The 18,843-nt window shown below is 34.3% G+C and overlaps 1 protein-coding gene and 1 non-coding gene across 4 annotated transcripts in view; one reads left to right on the plus strand and one right to left on the minus strand.

The window, feature by feature from the left end:
- Nucleotides 1-18,843, plus strand: part of LOC128993812 (disco-interacting protein 2-like) — a 368,811-nt gene that overhangs the window by 58,202 nt on the left and 291,766 nt on the right. The window lies entirely within an intron of this gene.
- On the minus strand, nucleotides 1,522-1,594 carry Trnak-cuu (transfer RNA lysine (anticodon CUU)). Its single transcript has one exon. It is a non-coding gene; the product is annotated as a tRNA-Lys (tRNA).

Genomic DNA, 18,843 nt, shown 5'->3' on the forward strand with positions numbered 1-18,843 from the left:
TCTCTGTCGTCAAAGTAGTTTAAAGCAGCACTGCAATCGTTCGTCGTCGAGCACCGCAAAGTTAGACGTGGATTTATACATTTATCACTTTCATACTGGATCGCTAAAACTTTGTCCAAAATTATTTAGCTATGCAAACTTTTAAACATTAGTAGGACTTTCATTTTAGCTATGTGAGCGTTGAGTTTTTGCTCTCCCAATTTGATAACATTTAATTATAAAATTTTGTATTTAAATAAATAAATACAGTACATTAATTCGAAGAATCAGACGTCAGAAACTGTTTATGGTTGGAAACTGGACCCAGCAGTCCTTGATGGGCATTTCATAATAATGGTCCTTACGAAGAACCAGTAGTAGATATTCTTTCATCTCATTCACACTGATTCTTTATTCATTTTCGCCTTACAATATGCATCTTAGTGGGTCATCATGAAATCTAATTCAAATTAAACATTTCTTACCTGTACAAACCAAACATGACATAATTGATCTAATTTGGGATTTTAATTTTCGCTCGTGGAGATTTGTACATTTCAGAATTGTTATTTTTGTTGTCAATATTTTAACTGGACCAAAAGTTTAGCTTGTAGGTGCTTAAATTGGTTAAACATACCCCGCTTTTCAAAAAGGTAGGAAAGTGTGCTGTTTGAGAGCGGTGCACGCGCAACGCGCTTAGTCTCGTACAATAAGGCTCATACAAGTTGCAGGTTGTCATTACTCCTTGGCCTCTCTATCTGCCTTCCGACCATCTCGTGGCTACTTCAGGGCTAAACACAGTTTGAGACATTCCAAAGGCTAATAATGTTAAATTACATCGTTTTGCATAATGATCTTCATGTTCAATTTGTTTAAAGGTTCATGTGTGTTAACAAAATAAAGTTCACACACTGATCTTACAGCGTTGATGCTGCGTCAAGGAAGACACTAGATATGCTATACGATCTTAAGAGCTCATGATCTAACTGTAAATTTTAAAGTTAGTGTTTTTATACTTCTATATTCTTCCAAGACCTTTAGAATATGCGCTCGTGAGATTTATGCAATTTTATGTATTTAAGATAATTTGATACGAAATGTTTTTGGCTGTACTTTAAAAAATCGTAAAAAAGTAGTTGGTTTAGTTTCGTCATTCAAACAAATATTAATAGTTGGGCACCAATGTTAAAGGCAACAGTAAGCATATTGTTACCTTCTCTCTAATTAAACATTCTGTATTTAGACTTGCTGCTAGTTTTTTCTTGCACTTGATGTTGGTTCTAAGTTTTTTCATTCTTTTTCAGGTTGGTTCGCTGTTGCAGACTATTATACTTATGGAGTAAGTAATAAAGCTAGACATTTTTACTCACATAAATATAGTAACGTGAGATTACATAAGGTTCTCTTGTCCTTAAATATGTAAAAATCTACTCCGGATTCTTGATGATGACACAAATAATTTGTATATTATGCTATAGAAATTGTAAGAATTATAGCCCTATATGATTTTCGTTGCTTAAAATAATCCAAGCAAAACGTACTCGCCCATCGTGGAGCTCGAACCCACGACCCTGAGATTAAGAGTCTCATGCTCTACCGACTGAGCTAGCCGGGCACTTGTCTTAAGGGATTTACTGATCGATCCTGGTTTGATATGGGTTTTCTTAACGCGATTTGTATACAAGTACAGTACTGTAATAATTTTATACACCGTTGTCTGCAATTTTAAGCAAATATCGTAGATGGATGGTTTCATGTACTCATTGAGCTTAGTACGAAAAGTCATTAATGCATAGCTAATAATATATTTAGGTATCTGCTATAATTGTTTGATGGTTTTGATAATGCCTGGTTTATATAAATGTTTTTCAAATTCAATGCAACCTTAGTTTTTAAAATAACGAGCATCAAAGAAACTTTGGACAAATTTAAAAACATAAAGTTAACGTTGGATAAGAATGGTTTATTAGGTTTAATTCCATTCCAATAAGGTTAGCTACATGTTTTACTATGTAATTTCCTTCACCCAATGACAATGTGAAACGATCCCTACGCTCTTTTCACGCATGCGGGAATATTTATAAGGCAGTGAAGATGTCTCGTGTCCCCTTCTGTAAGGGAAGGACTGAAAAGGGTTGGAGGTTGAAGGAGAATTTGAGAGTGCAGATTTTTCAGAATTAATAGGTAACATATTGGGTGGGAAGCTTGGTACTTTGGTAGCATACCTAATAACATAACCTAACCTAACCTAAGAGCGGACTATGTTTTAGGTTAGGTTAGAAAGATTTTGTTATTTGACCTAATTAAAGGTCGATGTATCGGTGTGGTCGGTGTAATACCAAAGTACCGGAAGATATGGATTTAGCATATTTTTTAAGTACCCAAGCCCTCCTTTGACAGTCGCTCGTAAGTAACATGGCCTTGGTTGAATTTCTTATTTTTTATAACCACAGTAAAATAAAGGGTACGTGGTAAAATAGTAAATGTGATTTAAAAAGGAAGAGATGCTTAAATGGGGTTACTTTAAGAGGAATTAGATATTTTTAGTCCTTTCACCATGAACTCTTTGATTTTAAGTACTAAACTACCTGATTTGGAAACAGGTTTCTGAAATAATACAGAAACCAAAAAGTCTTGGATTCTCATCACATAGTTACAGTATGGATCATCCGGTTATTTTGTTGACAATTTCATTTGATTATCATGTTTTATCGTTGTACCCGTGTATTTTTGGCATGTATGTAGATATATGCGGGACGTTCATGGTTCTGTTGGTCCACGTTTGATACGGATTAAAAAGTGAGTGTGATAAGACCGTCCCATTAGAGAGCTTTTACTGACGTCCATGTCATCGACAGATGCCTCTCTTGCCGCTCAACCCCCATAACTCTCGGGCCACTTTGTGTCGAGTTTTATCGATGATCGACCAAAGTCACGGCACTAATTGACTTGCTCGCCGGAATTGATTTGACGCTTTCGCTACTTCGCAAATCCCTCTACACCAACACATCTCTTTTAAAATTTATTGCAATAATTTGAGTCGGAGTGGTTGAAATATTGATGAATGAAAAGTAATAAATGTAAATTTCGCTACACAACCAACGTATTGTAATGTGCTTACCCGAAAAGAAATAACAAATAAAAACAGGATAACTGTTTTAACATAATTGCTAGCAGATTTTCCACTTTAAATAATTTCATTATTAGTCGGTTACTAAAGTTACTGGGTATGTTTAGTCAATTGTAATAATAATGCATGAGAAATGCATGAGTTCAAAAACTTTTCTTTGCATACAATAAGTAAATAAGCATGTATTTAAATACGTGTAATAAATCTGTAAACAACATTTTATCACCATATCTTATCATTATCACTTTTAACAGGTTATGCTTTGTGGTAAGTCGAATCAAGTTTCATATTTGTTTGTGTAACTCAAGCGTTTTATAAATAGGCCTAATAGCTATACCTATATAATTATAGCATATTTGTAGTGCTACAAATATTTCTTTTTACTTTAATTATGAGTCGGTTGTATCTAGTTTTAACAACTCTGAAATTTTGAAAATCTAATATTTAAAAAAAATTCTGGTACTATGTTTTAGCTTTTTTATAGAATCATAAACTGGAATCCTGTAAATGTATGTGGTTAGCATTTAAAGTCATTTCATAAAACCCAACTTGTTTCCTAGTAAATTATGTTTTACGGTTTTAGCCTACTTAATTATGCCCAAGAGCAATCTACACCTAATACTTAGATATAGAGTATACGTAGTAAATTACTCGTATATGCGTCATTCATTCGATATTGTTATTTTAGAGTGAATTAATAAATTTCAATTAATCTATGCAAGTATTGTAATGCAGTTGGGTTGATTGCGGACTACAATATAAAGAAGTGAGTTGTACACAGCTCGGACAATACACAGTAGACAATCATGGTGACTCAGTGTGCCATTATATGGCGTGATGTCTGCACAGATGTGTGGAAATCAATTCCATTGTTGACTGCTCCGGGGACTCCACGCTCCACGCTGGATTTTAAACGTCCCCTCTACAGTGTTTTATCTGCTGTGACTGCGCGCGTTTCGAGATTGCAGTTATATTAATTTTACTGGCTTCGCAATTTGTGGTATGATGAGTTTGCGTGGTTATTTTCCTATACCGTTTGAATTGTATCGCTTATAATTTACTCACCTGAACTGTTTGTAGGAAGAAATCATAAGTAGCTTTCTGTCGATTAAAATTGTCAAATATACCAATAAAATAATTGTACCGCTTCAAGACAAGGTATACATGTGAAAACACATGAAAAGTAATCTTACAATCCTACTCCAATCAAAATAATTGCACAGTCGCAATACTTGGTATAAATGTGAAAATATCTGAACTTTGATGTCGAAATCTAGTTTATGTATGTATATGTATATCTCTGAGTTTATTCTTACGTTGACATGTTTACATTATTACTGTTTTACAATGTCTATTCAATTTTTTCATTCACTGGATTTTGAAATAATCCATGAAAATTATGAAGTCCAGCAAAACCTTTGGACTCAACAATTAATTTACTGTAATACTAGAAAATATGATAAACTATTCACGCTACCTTTTAGTTTGTTTTCCAACCCCGCACTTAAGTTTAACACTTTTCACCGTATCCAAACGTATTTTAAACTTACACAGGTATCCAAGTCCAAGGTATCAAAACGTATTTTAAATTTACACGAGTATCCAAGTCCAAGTGATGTTATCTTGGATTGATTCGGTGTACAAGTGCTCGTAGTTTAGTTGTTATCAAGACATCTGTGCACGCTAAGGTAGTAATGGCTAACTGAGACCTTATCCCTTGTTTTAGTTATTCTGGTAATTTCGGACCAACTCGAACCACTTACAGGTTTAAAACGCATCAAACATATATTACATTTTACTATTCTATTATTTTACCTGAAGAAAAAACACTGTCCCTTTAGATCGAGTTTATTAATGTAACATACTACATTCTTCTTCCTTCCCTGAATCTTAGTATGACTTTTGCTATTGATGTTTTTGATCTTGATATGATTGTTTTCGTACGTTGTGTGCGTGCACAGTGACAATTACATGTGTCGAATTGACATAAGATTTAAATTAGGCAATATCCCACTTGTAATGAAGTTGTGGTGAAGATAACTTTAGCATTTATTTAGTCCTAAGCATAGTAAACGGTTACCAATCAAGATTCAATTTGTTTCTAGCATTCATTCGCTGCTTTGTTTAGTGTTCCAAGAATTTAACCTCTTCGAAATGCTAAAGATAGATATGACGGTTCGTGCGAGTGTCAAATGCGAGAATTACCTCGGGTCGTCGTCAATTGAGGTCAACATCTTGTGATTTTGTCAACCCACGGTGTGTCACCTCAGCGCCTCATCGCTGTAGTCTTCAACAAATACTAAGCGATATGATATTTTTGAAAAATACTACATTTCACACATGGATTTGATGCTGAGAAGAGTAAGAAGAGGCGAGGACATGCCTAGCTGCTGATCTTGGATTAATTCACACAATTGAGCCCAAAGTCTTACTGCGGTAAACTGCAATGCTTCCGAGAGAGTTACGATATTATACTCCGTTGGGTTACAACGTTACAATCTTAACATTTTATTGGTCGTATGTTTTTATCGGAGACTTTTATACACTATTACCTCAGTCTAATTTAGCTGTTCCTGGTGTTCTAATTTTGTAGCGTCTAGAAAACCATAGTGGACGTAAGTAACTAAGGTAGTATTATAATTCTCGGCCTGAAAATGAGCTTTTCCTCACTTGAAATATATTTCCAGTTTGAAACGTAATTGAGAACTTGAACAGATCTGAGAGCTTGGAAAACTTATCGCCTTAGGTCCGAACGCTGTCTTTACCGAACTATAAAATAAATATTAAGCTATAAAATTTAATAACGTGAAAATATAAACACAAGATCGTTGGTCGGTTAAAATCTGTTAACAATTACATTCAGAAATAAAAAGTGCCGGTAATGCAGTAGTTTGTGGTTGCTACGCAACGACAACAATTGAGCGCTAAGTTGTTGTGAATGAAATTAAAATAAACAAACACCTGAACTACAGGGTTAAAACTTTGACTATGTTTTTCAAAGGTCCCAAAGTAATTGTCGAATTTGAATATACCAGTCCTGGTTTAAAAAACGATACTCTCGCTCTAAAGACATTTTGAAAACAGGCGAAAACTTCGCAATGGAGATTGAAAATCTAAACAATTCCTTATAAACCCCAAACAAATGAAGTCGCTAACTTTTTAGATGTAATTGAGCAATTGACAGACATAAAAGTGAACTAAGGGTCATTGTACTACAGTGAGACGGCAATTGTAAGTACAACCATTCATTATGCACCATTCACGATTATTAATGATTCATTCTCCATCACATTAACTGTGTTAGACCCGCACTTATGTAGATTAGTCATCCGTTCTAGGATGTTTTAATTTGTAACTCAGTAGAAACATTTATAGTTTTGTACTGTCGATTGGGAGATGGTGGCTTTATTCGTGTGTTGATAGGGTGAGAAAAATGTTTTTTTAGTGCAATTAATAACTAAATTTTGGCTTTAAAACTTTCTGAATCTAAATTATGCAAGTTTAAATGGCCAATTTTAAACTGTGTTTGGTTGTGTTCTTCATTGATGGATACGTGTTTTGATAGCTGTATCCCTAATCTTGCTGTATCCCTAATCTTGATCTGTCTTGGGATGATGCGATTGCTTGTCATGTTGTAAATATAATCGTCGTTACTCACAAAGTAGGTTATAAAATGTTTGTTTTGCCATACGCAGGTGTTTAGTACGACTGGCGTACTTATACATTACATGCCATAATTGCCCGTGTATCCCTGTTATAAGTAGGCCTAATTTATATGGATAATTTGAAAACAAATGCGTAAGAGCTGTCATTCAACGTAAAGACTAAGAATAAAAAATGCATGGTGATATTTAACATAATTTAGAGCGTGTATCTCCCAGCATACCTATGATTACACTGTGCAATAGTTTGTATAATTTGAAACAAACTCCATACTTGAAAAGTGTTGAAGATCTTAAAAACTAGTTAAATCGTAAGTCATTAATTAATATGCGATAGTAAAGCATTGTCTCATTCGTTTGCAATCATTCAAAGTTATTTCAAGTGGAAGTACAAGCTAAGTCACGTGTTTGCTTAGTAATGGACACTTGACTGGGTAAATCAAACAAACAATAATCAGTAGTGATGGATAAGGTTAGGCAGCATTGTTTAGTGATAATAACCTACAACAGTGGTGATGATACAACTTGCAGAGGTCAACCCGACCCGCTTTGCACTTGTTTACAAACTTGGTAATTTATTATAAGTAATCATATTTTTATGTTAATACATTCCTCCCTAATCTTTCATTCATATTTGGGTTAAAATACGCACCCAGGTGCCCCCGTCTCATTGATTGATTATTGTAATTTTTGTTTTCTAGTTTGTTTCTGAATTAAATTTGTAGAACTAATAAACCAAATAAGTTTTGAATCAGCATAATGTTGAGCCAGGCAAATATATCTATTTCCAATGATATTTTACTGCTTCGAGAACGACTTAAACGATTAAATATCACCAAGGACAATCTTATTGTTTTCAGTTCGAAGAGTTTGTTAGTCACCTTTGCAAGAATAATTAGTTTACCAATTGTAATTTTTAAGGCGATTATAAAATAAGGTACACACATATCTGTCAAAGTAAGCAAAGGATATACGCCCATGATAAACCATAGTTTCACCATTTAGCTGACGCGAATAAATTTAACACAAGTACAGTCACCTGATTGGTTTTCTCTTGAGTAACATCAAGTAGGACTGCATTATTGATTCGATGCATGTCAAGACGTACTTCCCTATGTCGTTGATTATAAATATAGGTTGATGGGATCACAGACGTAGTTTCAACAACATTCCTCTTTATACCCTTCAAATAAAATACACATGTCTTTAGCACGATAGCTACAATATAGGTAACATTCGCATTTGGTGTTTGACAATACCTTTTTCCTACAGTCACCCGACAAAGTTGGCTTCCTTGTACTGTTTATAGTACAGAAAGCTGCTAATTGCTGCATATTTATACTTTGTCGTACGGTTTATAGTTTGCCGCACATCAGGATTCCAACGAAACAACATAAAACAGCGTGGTTCTATTATGCACGTAATCCGTGTACGCTTGGAAATAGGTTGGCAACACTTAAAGATAATAATACTATGAGCAGCTGATTGACTATTATAACTACGATTTAACCTGTCATTTCGTGTTTATAGTTTCGGTATTTCTGAACTTTCTGGACTTTTCTTTTAAACGTTTTTAAAACATTCCTACGATCTTAATAAACAAGAAAATACCTTTAAAGCATTTTTTTAGGCTTGGAAACCACTTCAAATTACAAAAACATACGGAACTATATTTTCAAAACGCGGAGCACATTTTTTGCCGAGGAAAAATAGCGGAGTGATACGGACCGCGGGTACTACTTTCTCTAGGGCACCTATTTGTGTTGCCAGCTGAACCTAAAAACGTGTTGTATAGTGTTTGAAAGACTAATTATTTATATGCTTTATAGTGACTGTAGGAAAAATGTAATGTGTAACACGAGTGCAAAAGGCCTTTGCTGCACTCGAGTAAACATTGCTCTCGTGTGCAGCAAAGTGCCACTTTGCCCACTAGTTACACAAATAACTATTGTATTACTGTGAAGCGCTTATTCTAACCTTGTAGCATAGAACAGTAACGTGCAGGTTTCACCGTCCATACAAGGTAAGATCCGATCACGGTGATGGGAAAGCATTGAAGACGTGAGGGAAAGGCCCCGATATGTAGTCACTGTGGACATCATTGTACTTATTTTGAAGTGTATACTTAGGTGCAATTTGTAACGAAATTTAGTTTTTTTCTTACAATGAACGATTATTTAGTGATACATGACATATTAAATTAATTGTAAGATATAAAGTGTTGCGCAGACAGTTGGAGAGGGTAGATACGAAATGGAAACGAAAATGCTTTATTTCGCCAAGGAAAGTAAGTTAGTGCGTTTTTCGTACACTTAACCTGAATTAGGCTACTGTGGTGAATTTGGCTATTGATAATGTTGTATGTAGACCTATTTACTTGTGTGTCATTTTTAACGTCGTTAGAACTGGTTTTGTACCGATATAAAGTCGACCAGCTATTTCAAAATTATTACTACAGTACTTAGAATTTGAAACACACAAATAACACTACAATATCAGCAATTACCAATATAATCGATTAAGATGCAATACATTTGTAATGAATAAATTCATAAACTAATACAGATGTATTGTCGTAATAATACAAATTTGAAATCTTCGTATTTTATGTGTACTAAAACCTTCTGCGGCCACAATTCTTAAAATTTTCACATTTTTATTTGACCAAATACGATTCTCTAGTCTCACATGTCTATATTATGTTATAATAGTATTGTAATTTTACACGGCACGTATTGTTTTATTACTTTATTTTAAAGATTAGAAGCTAATGCGTTATAATCGTATCCTATTCCTATAGCTAATTGACCTGTGCTATTGTGTCTGCAGTCAGCGCACACTGTGACTGTAGCTCACCGTATCACGCTTCATTTACAACAACTACCACATCAGTTCCAGTTGTATGCTCGGAATAGAATGCAACTAGGCCAACCTCTTATTTAGATATTTTGTTGTCTTTTCTTACAGCGTTTTTACCTCTTAATTTTACTTCTTCAATCGCTAAAACATGTGGGAATTAACTCAAACGCAATTCAAATACCATTGGTTTAGAACTACATATCTACCTTTCGATCTACAAATTTATATGAACAATTTTGCCTTGAAAAATGAACTTTTAAAAATTCATTTTAGTTTGGGTTTTTAACATACGTCTATTAGATCAATATTACGAGGTGTAGTTTTCTCAATATTGGAAGGTGGTAAAATGGTTTGAGAAAGAAGCTCTAATTAGGACCACGCAATTTTGGTTTCAAGTTCATAACTGAGGTATACATAAAGGTCATGTTATTTTATGCATTGCTCAATTTAGATTATGGGGCTTACAGTTGTTTTTAACAGAATACTTTTTTTATAATAAGAGTATAAAATATGACCCACTTTAGTGTGACACAGCTTGAAAGCACCTGAAGGAAATAAAAGCTCGACAAAAGCTTGCATTTAAATTGCATATAAGAGCAAGAAAGAGATAGGAATGAAATGATTCCAGAGTAGAATTTTTTGTCCTTGTTGAAGTGAGTCTTCGATTGGTTTCCCGGCTAATTTTGTAGCACAATAGTGGAAGTTATGAAATCATGCTTCATAAAACTACTTCTTATTAGGTATTATTTTTCAATTTTTAATTCTCTATAATTGAACTTATAATGTTATTTATAAGATAGAGGCAAATTTCAAATTGACATGAAGTTTGTTAAAAATGCTACTATACTTATAAAAGTTTGGTATGTTACTTGCACACATCTTTAGTCATACTGTGCGTTTTGAAACTTTTACAAAGGCTTATTTGGTGAAATGTTATTACCTACGTGTTAAACAGCGAATGCGAAATGTATCACTTGTATATAATTTTTTATCTCGCTCTCTAGCCTACGTTGTTGCCCCAGCACTGCATTATGTTGTTTTTACAGCTTTTATACATCGATGGTTTTTACTCATGGTAATCATACTTCAAAACCGCGGTTCTCATTGTAGGGGTAGAACAATCAGCTCAAAGCATTTAAATCCAATCTTCAAACTTTTGTCTTCATAATTTTCAAAGAGACAAAAGCCGAAATCCAAACACTGCGAATACAGAGATAACGTCAAGCGAACAAACATTCGAGTCCTGTAATTTTACCCTTGAGTTAAGTCGACTTGAAATTTCCACTGGCTGTCAATAAATTTACGAATATTGAAATAATTGATCATTTATTAGTCATGGATTTAATTTTATTAACACTTTAATGCTTTGTTAGTGACTCAGGAAAATGAAATATTTTGTTTAGTGTTTACTTTTTAATTAAAAAAAATTACTTAAAAGGTTTTAAGTCGCAGTATAGTGTTAAAGACATGTTTAGCGAATCTCCCATATACGTATTATACATAGCGAATAAGCTTCTTTGCAAGTTTCATGTTAATAAACAAGCTTAGGTAATTATCGATAGTCGTCTAAACTTTAAGTGGGAAAATAATCCGCAGGGTACATTTAATCTCAGTACCTGTGTGCATATTTCGTAAATTATTACAATTTCCAACTTCCAAATCATCTAGTCAAATAGTTTTGGTTTATAGTTTCAAAGTTGGGCTACATAATCTTTATGTCACCCACATAAAACAAAAAAGTAGGCCTACACTCCCTCAGATGAGGATAACTTGACAACTCCCTCCAGCTAAAGCCATTTGATTGAGAAACTTCATAAATTAATGTTTTTAGCAATTTTGCTAATGCTTTCTACTGTAAACATAAAGTAGATAAATGCTGTTAGATTTGACGAGTTTGCCTGTTTCTGATACTTGACGAGTGTATTCCTGTATGTTATCTCCAAAGTAGTTCTTGCAATCGCCTCGACCAACGCACTATTGCAGGTTCGGCGCCATTATTTCCCAGACTCATATCTTCCCAGTGTCGGGGTCTAAAAGCCCAAACATAAAACCTACTTTCTAACACATTAACAGGTTGTTTTTTTATCAACACAGTTTGGAGAGTTTTCTTGAATTGCACAATTTTAGTGATTCATTCGTACACCGATTTTACCTCCCAAAGCGTGCCTGAGTTTCTTCAAGTTTTTAGCGAAATTTTTTTCATTTTTTTGAAATTTGTATTTTTAATGGCGATTTCCCCATAAAAACCCATAAATAACGGAAAAATCGGATTTCTCGAAAATGGCCCGAACGATTTTGATAAATAGTCATTATGTTGTAGTCATTTAAATTTTTAACAAACTGATACGAATCCCATTTCCGTAAAAATTACGGTTCCAAAGTTATTGCAACTTGTGTTGTTTTCCCATAAAACCCCCATAAAATAACAAAAATTGTACTTATTTTGGAAAAATACCAGTTTCGACTAAATTAAATATGTTATAGTCCTTTAAATTTAGAACAAAATGATACAAATTCCATTTCTGTAAAAATTACGGTTCCATAGTTGTTGTAACTTATGTTATTTTCCCATAAAATAATAAAAACTAGATTTTTTGCTTAAAGCTGGTTATGATTAACACTAATGTGTTATGGTCCTTATAATCATAAAAATATAGTGCAGCCCCCATTGCTGTAACAATTAATGGTTATCGCAACTTTTGTGATTTTCCCTATAAAATATCATAGTTACTCCCAACGGTTACCCATGTCGTTGACAAGCTTATGGGAGAAAGTATGTGTCAGATTGCTGATGTAGTTTATTTCCCTATATAAATACACATATTTCTGTGTCTTTTCGCTTTTTTAATGTTATACTTCTAGACACTTGGCTTTGTACTGTTACCGCAAAGAAGCTGAAAATGTGCGCTTTAAATTCTACGTGCAACGTATAGGGTAATGGATGTAGAAAGTGGGATATGTAACATTTTTCCTGTAATAAGAGCGAAATGTTTTGTAATTTTCACATCCTAGTTGACACAGGACATCAAACAATAAAAAAATGCTTTAAGTTGATAATAAAAGTGATTAGATAAGAATTTATTGTATTTTTTTGTATTGATTGACGTTTGCTAATACAATGTATAATTTTCAAAGAGCAATAAAGAAATTATTATTATAAGTCTATTTGCATAATAAGTCAATTTACAAACATTGTCAACAAGTGGTGCTGTTCACGTAGAAAGGTTAGTATATCCATGTAGTTCAAAACACCAACTTCCTCCACCTCGCATAATGTAACAAGCACTCTAGGTACACGGGAGATAAACTTTAACGTGCGAGCTTTTCAGCTTGTATCTACACGGATAGATGTGTTGCAGTTAATAATTCGCAGAAAAGAAGAATATTTTCTTGTAAAATACCACTAACTTCAATACATCAAGGGGTGTAATCATGGGACGTTATTACCATGTATGCTTCTATATAATGTTGAAACTTACTACAAGAACAAACCATAATTGATATTTTTGTCATTGCGTTTCTTGCGGCATATGTAATAGCTCTATACTCAAGAGGGTCACATTTTTTCATGAATAAACAAAATGCTGCCACGCTGGTATTGAGTTTTCGCAGTTGGTAACCCCGACTCGTATTACTCATTACTCATTCACAATTTTCCTTCTAAACATATATCCCCAGTTTGTCCGCCAAAATTGTTTTTATAATACAGAAAACTCAATAACAGTTTCGTTTTTGAAGTATTTGGGTTAAAATTGTAAATTTTTATATAAACAAACTTTTTTACACTATTAGTGAGTTTTGAACTCAAGTCACACAATAAAATGTGATATTTTATACCGACTTACGTAATGATATTTGTCTATACAAGTGTTTTCCCGCCACAATCGCAGTTCGCGGCACGGCATATGGCGGGAAGCAATCCAGCTGAGAGCGTAGACCGCCTGGCAGTGATGGACCGTTTATTTCCTGGAGCGTGGACATAAATTTTAACAAGCTTTACTCACTGAATCGCTTAGCCGTTGAGCATTAGCGAGTCAATGCTCCAGCGGTCTGTTGCTCAATGGACACAGTTTGTTCAATGATAACATGATATCACAAGTAGTAGATACTGTCTTTGACTTCGGATATTGAAAATGGATCTTTGATGTGATTGGAAACTGTGTAGATTGTATGTGTAATGATTAGTCATTTTAAAGTACGCTGACAGTAGATTTCTCTCTTAAAAAATGTTTTGAAAGAAGTGACTTACCACCTAAAGTTGAAGTATAATAAGATTCCTTGAGCAGATATACAGTTTTCAATTGGCTTCGGTTGTGTGATTGGTATTGCAGTAATTTGACTTTAAATGATAATGCATCATCTCCTTGGCTTTGTTTTAGACCCACAAATGTTTCAGCGTTACAAATTTGCTAACTGGCATTGCAGTGTTTACTTTGTTTTGTTTTAAATATTATTAAATATAAAGGATACCAAAATAGTACAGAACCACGATAACAATGAAAGAATGACTAACAATTCTGTATTTTACAGACTAACCAAAAAGGTTGATTGAATAAGTTATCCCCTGAACAACTTGAAGAATTACAACAAATTTCAATTAGTCCAAAAAGTATGCAGACTAATGGGGAAGATTTATAAATTATTATTTCATTTATGATAAAACGCTATGTTTATAACTCTGAGTATCCAACACAGCAAATATCGGAATTAAATGTTCACTGTCCATATTAATTAATCACTTATCACTATCCATTAGCATATAAACGTTGCGGGGTGAGGTTTACTCTAGTTTATTCCATTATTATTATCATCATCAAACCGACCATGGGCGTTTGATTGTGAACCATTAGCTACTTTTAGTGTTTTTCTTTAAACTAGTGTCCCTGTTGCTCGAATTCGAGCAATTGCTAAGAATTACAGGTGTCATTTTAAAATGAATAACAGTCATAATTTCTGATGAATCCAAAAACTATGGAAATACTCAAGATGTACATAACAGATTATATCATTTTATCTAGGCTCTCTCGTTTTTTTTCCATTGTAATATTTACGCCAACCCAAATTCAAATAGTAAATATTTCATTTCAACCAAGTCGGTAAATGTTTGTAGCAAACTTATTGACTGTTTACAATTATGTTCTTCTTCTCACTTTTAATTTCTGTCAACAGCTGGAGTTTCATAACAATTTTTGTTTCCCATGTTAATATTATGGATAAATACGAAACTTTAAAGGGCCCCTAGGCCTCACTCTCTAATTATTTCCATGAAAAGAAAGTTTCATGTACAACTTCACGTTACGCTCTTTCCAATGACACCAAAAACATGTCAATCGGTTTAGTAGTTTCGGATGAATAATTGTCACAAATAACCTGCTTGCGTATTAAATAAGTATAGATTCCCTTGTCCTATCTCATGTTACACGTTGTTTTGTGCTATAAACACGTTATTTTTTATCTGTTCTACATCATGTCAATCAATTTTAATTAAAGTTTTTAGGGTTTGATTCGAGACTTTTTACAATTTTTACAAGGTGGCAAAAGTTGAAGAGATAAGTGTCAGTATTGTGTTTACGTTGGCTGACAAACTTTTGGAACATGTCAAGCGAAGTAAAAATGTGAACACCTCTGGCGGAACTTGTTATTAAATATTTACACGGTTTGGGAGATGAAGGAGATGATGATGAACGGTGCGTATGTCATCCTGACATACTGACACGCTGACATGATGACACTGTCAGTAAGCAATATACGTTGCCTGTTTATTGCTTTAATCACTTATACTTCGCGTATTTGTCGATGTCACCTCCACTCTAAATATTGTTTAATTTTTGATCAGTAACTAACGTACATAATGGTATGCAGTCACAAAGAAAGAAAGTGATTGATTTTAAAGCTAAGGTATTGACACAGACCACTTTAAATTTGAAGGTGGTTAATTGGAGCCCTGCTCTTAGTTTAGTATGAATACTTTAAAATAACGATATGTGTATTTTCAAAATCCATATTAATAAAAATCGCTGTTATGGCCACGATGTGTTTACGCATCTAAAAGGATCATCAGAAATAGATCCACTACCTTCCACAGACATTCAACAATAATGCCTAATATGACTAACTACTCTTAAGTATCATATAACTGCCAGTGAGTTAATATGGAAATGTGTTTTGTTTCAATTACTCACAAATATTTTACGAACTAAGTAGTTACCATTTGTTGTTAAGGTAAAGTTTAACTTGTCAACGAAATTTCGAAATAATGTATTTTTACCTGGACAAATAGGTACACAATGTTTTTATACATAAATACCTAAAGAGTCGTAATGATTTTCTTTTTTTGATACTCTATTGAGAAATGAAGACATTGTCGAATCGTAGACTACCTGTTGCTGGATCAGAATGGCTCGTAAAATATTATTGGGCGGTCTCAAGCATCTTTCAATAGTCAATATAGAACCATAGAACTGAGCTGGATGTGTATGATGTTTTCGATGACACTGTTTACGCTTTTGTACATGACGTTTAAAGAACATATTGGATATTTCCGACCTTCAGTTGCATTTTTTTACCTTTGGCAATGATAAATTTAAAATTATCAACAACCTTAAAATAATTTTTTAGGTTTAGCATCGTTTGAGCGAGCCAAACAAGATACCATGATGGTATCTGTGATTTTATCAGTCGATTGAAATTGTATGGAATTTTTTAGTAAACCTAATTTGTATATGATTTAAAATTTTATCTTTCTAATTACTGTATTGCAATCCTTTTTCGCTAGTTTCCCCTGCATTTAATTTACGTAGTGCTTTTGTACCTAGTTGAATAAGGTCCGGCTACTCTCTTCATACAACCAACCACTCATCGAATGCTCATTGCGTAGGTTCGTGCAGCCAAAGTCCTGCATCGAGTAGGAAACTCAGATCTGAGGGAGGAAGTATCACTTTCACAAGGGACCGAGCAGCCCAACAATGCGCTGTAACTTTATATCTCTCACCCTTCATCTCTGACAGCACCTGCATGCATTGAGTGCCTGATAGCGAGGTAGTAAGATGCAATGTATGCACAAGGCGTCCCTTAAGGATATTTATTGGGTCCTATTTTCTTTTTATTTGTGCCATCTCTATGATAAACGAATTTATTTAAGTTCCGTTTTGAAATAAGCCATTAAAGACTTCGAAGTGGGAAGTCACTATGACCTATGGTCATTATTTATGTTCCTGTAACTTGCAATAGTGTGTGTGTCCGTCATCACAAGTCGAGCAAACATTTGCCATTTTGATAAACTACGTAATGCTTACAGCGTATAAACCCACATTCGAAAGAGGTTGTGCATTTTCCTACCTACATTGGAAGGAAATTGGAGGAAGAGAGTCGACAAGTTTGCTTTGATGGAGTCAATTTCGTATTCCAGAGCCAATGACAAAATCCGCCTCTAATAATATCTGTGGTCAAATAAAGCATCCTTTTTACTAGAAATGCTAAAATCTTAATTGTAATACTGTGTATGTAGTCCAAATGTTTATTAAAAAGAAATATCAATTATAGGATATGCTGATATTTTTCATTTTTTTATATTACTTTCCAATGAACGTTTCTGTATTTATGTTGAATTTACCAATGCTTTGGTCAAGTCATATTCCCTCATAGATGAGTGAACGAAGTGAACGAATCTATGTATCGTGTATAGCGGAGTCGGAGAAAAGTTGTCCGCTGGAGTATGTGTGTGTGTGTGTTCGCACCTAAAACTCAAGAACCGTTGCACTTATAGCGTTCAAATTTTGCACAAATAGTTATGACACCAGTGTTAAGACACCATTAAAATTCTAGACGATTCCGCTCAGTAGTAATTATAAAATACTTAAAAAACATTTTTAAATTTGTCCCATAAGAATAACATTAGGACCTACCTTCTTCTTCTTTTTATTTGTTTACGTTTTGCGACCAACAATTTTGTTGTCTACTTAAGACAGAGAGAACGACTTTTACTCTAAGCTCTTTCATTCATGGAGTAAACAGTTTGGCGTCTATGAATATATATCATTATAATTTCACAGCTTTCAGAATAATGTTATTTAAGCTAATTAAATCTCACAACTTTCATAATAATAAATTGAACTTAACAATATTAGTCGGCAGTTATATACCGTTTATGTTCAGTATTAAAATTTCGCCTTTTAATTAAAAGTATATAGGTATGTATGTATTTAGAACAAAGCAGCTTTTTACATTATTCAATTTAATGTTGGCATTGAATATTAAATATTCAAAAATGTTGGTATATTTTTATACTAAAATGCTATGCGAAGGGGGGGGGGACAGGTCCCCGACGTAGAGGGTAGTAAAGAAAGCGGAAAGGTGAGCAGTGAAAAGAAAGGAGTAAGGAAACCCTTTATGACTGTTAAATTAACGTATCTGTAATACTTAAATGCTATGGAAAGATAGGGAAACAGGTCTACGATGTAGGAAATAGTGAAGGAAGTAGTCAAGGCGAGCGCTGCGGAGTGTGGGGGGCCTTTATGACAGTTAGAATAATGTATCTGCAATTCTAAAAAAGCTATGGGAAGGGAGAGAAACAGGTCCACGATGTAGGAAGTGGTGAAGGAAGTAGTCAAAGTGAGCAGTCCGGAGTGTGGGAAGCCTTTGTGACAATTAGAATAATGTATCTGCAATTCTAAAAATGCTATGGGAAGGGAGGGAAACAGGTTCACGACACTTAGGAAGTGGTGAAGGAAGTAGTCAAGGCGAGCATTCCGGAGTGTGGGAACCCTTTGTGGCAGTTAGATTAATGTATCTACCATAATAAAATGCTATAGGAAGGGAGGGAAACAGGTCCACGACGTAGGAAGTGGTGAAGGAAGTAGTCAAGGTGAACAGTCCAGAGTGTGGGAAGCCTTTGTGACAATTAGAATAATGTATCTGCAATTCTAAAAAAGCTATGGGAAGGGAGAGAAACAGGTCCACGATGTAGGAAGTGGTGAAGGAAGTAGTCAATGTGAGCAGTCCGGAGTGTCGGAAGCCTTTGTGACAATTAGAATAATGTATCTGCAATTCTAAAAAAGCTATGGGAAGGGAGAGAAACAGGTCCACGATGTAGGAAGTGGTGAAGGAAGTAGTCAATGTGAGCAGTCCGGAGTGTCGGAAGCCTTTGTGACAATTAGAATAATGTATCTGCAATTCTAAAAATGCTATGGGAAGGGAGGGAAACAGGTTCACGAC

The sequence above is a fragment of the Macrosteles quadrilineatus genome, unplaced genomic scaffold, assembly GCF_028750875.1.
Source record: "Macrosteles quadrilineatus isolate MER2022 unplaced genomic scaffold, UCM_ALF_1.0 Scaffold_5__1_contigs__length_97177068, whole genome shotgun sequence".
Lineage (NCBI taxonomy): Eukaryota > Metazoa > Arthropoda > Insecta > Hemiptera > Cicadellidae > Macrosteles > Macrosteles quadrilineatus.